Below are 2,312 nucleotides of genomic sequence, written 5' to 3'. Positions count from 1 at the left end.
TTCTTTGATCCTCAAGCCCTATGTTGACTGCTTCACTCTAGCCCAGCCAGCTGCTGAGCTATTCAGATGGCATTCATGACTGCTCTTTGTTGTTAAGGTAACATTCTGTGATAGAGCTGAGTAATGAATAGCATCCCTCTCGGGACACAGCCCAGGGTGCAGTTATTAAATATTCTGTGGTTACAGAGAGAAACAGCACAGCCTCTGGCCATTTTCCTGTGTCCATGAAGGCGAAAATAGAAGAGGAACTATGTGCTACATGAAAATAAGGTGTTTCCTGCATGGGAAAAACAGTGTTGAGCATTCGAGAGCTGTGCCACTGCAGATATTACCAGGAAATACAGAAGAAGCCTTACATAAACATGCCTTTGGGACTGTGCAATTAGGGAAGAAGGGAGACCTACCGTGTGCTATTTCAGTAGTACACACAGACTGCATGTTAGTACTTGTGATTTAGTTGTGTGAGAGACGATGTGAAGCACTACTCTCGGTCATATCAAAACCCTGTGACTGCTGGCTTGTTGACTTCTTGTCTGCTAGAGGTCTGTGCTGCCACTGCTGTCCCTGGGATGTGAAATTCTGCCTATTTGTGCATGTTGCCCATTTTCTCACGAGCACATTGTCTAACACAGGCCTATGTCACAAGCACTGACATGCATTATTTCAAACTGGATAAATCTAGCTAGTTACAATGTTACTGTAACCTTTCCTGAGCCTGCTACCCCAGACCTCTGAGGTCATCAAGGGTAACCAGCAAAAATATACATTTCTAATTGGACTGGCATCTAAAATAGCAGTTTTATATATAACAGCCCCAACATTAATGCATTGGTTTCACAAGAAATGCTAATATAGATTAACATAGACCTGCATTACAATTCAAAGGTTTGGACACAACTTCTCACTTAAGTTTTACTTTATTTTCATTTTCATTGTAGATTCTCACTGAAGGCATCAAAACTATGAATGAACACATATGGAATTCTGTAGTAAAGAAACATGTGGGGAAAAACTCAAAATATGTTTTATATTTAGATCCTTCAAAATAGCCACCCTTTGCTTTGGTTACTGCTTTGCACACTCTTGGCTCCCTCGATGAACTTCATGAGGTTGTCACCTGAAATTATTTTCCAACAGTCGTGAAGGAGTTCCCAGAGATGTTGGCCCTTTGCCCTCACTCTACGGCCACGGCATGTCACTGCAGGATGCTGTGGTAGCCATGCTGGTTCAGTTTGCCTTCAGTTTTGAATAAATCCCCAACAGTGTCAGCAGCTCCTGCACTGGGGAACACATTGACTGAGAAACTGTCATTTCTCTTTAATTAGCTGATTGGTTCTTGGTATAATATGAATTCAAATAGCTATCAAATAATGCTTTCGGCTGTGCACCAACTTGACTTCTGCACAACACAACTGATGGTCCCAACTCCATGAAGAAGGCAAGAAATTCCACAAATGAACCGTGACAGGCTCACCTGTGAAGTGAAATGTATGGTTTTCGGGGTTTTTATCGTGAACTTGGTTGGTGCATTTCAGGAGGACGCTGCTAACAACGTTGCACAATTACACAGTGAATTTGTGTTTATTATTATATTTACAAAATACCAGTTTCTGTCTCGGCCGTATGGTTTTATTTTGCTGTATTTATCTGCGACAGCTTAAAGGCCGCTCCGTTAAACTGGTCCGGAGGCTGCGGAGCGCTGCACTAAATGTTACTAAATTATATTATAAAGTCCCACATTTCACCTCAAACTAATTCTTTATACAGAAACAGCATTCATATTTAAAGCTTTAAATCACCATTTATCCTCATGATACTGATTTAATTTGTTCAAATACTGACTTAGTTTGGTGAGCAGTGTGTATTTTACAGTGATGTCCTCAGGCTAAAATATCAGCATAATCTGTCTCCATTTAGGTCTATTTTTAGGAGGTATAATACCATGTTTATGCCTCAGCAATACCATTACACAAAGCTCTGATTAAAAAGTGTGTGGAGCACCAGTTTAGGTCCAGGTGTGACTCTGAGCGGAGGTCTCCCCCTCCCCTTTCTCCCTGCTTTCTTGAGTCACTAAAACTATTTAACAAAGGTGACAAAAATCTCCCCCAAATCAAAGCATCTTCTGCCATTTATAGTACACAGTTTAATATGAACGATCAAACGGTTCTTTGCCTGACTGCATGTAATGTGTTGACATTTAGACAATATGTTGGTGTTCATGTTCACCCTCATTAAAAATGTTGGTCTGAAGTCAAAAGTGCTAAAGAGTGCTGGTATAGGACTCTGAACAAAGAAAGACAATGCAGTCCGTC

Source organism: Astatotilapia calliptera, chromosome 23 (assembly GCF_964374335.1).
Source record: "Astatotilapia calliptera chromosome 23, fAstCal68.1, whole genome shotgun sequence".
NCBI lineage: Eukaryota > Metazoa > Chordata > Actinopteri > Cichliformes > Cichlidae > Astatotilapia > Astatotilapia calliptera.
This window is presented reverse-complemented; position numbering follows the sequence as displayed.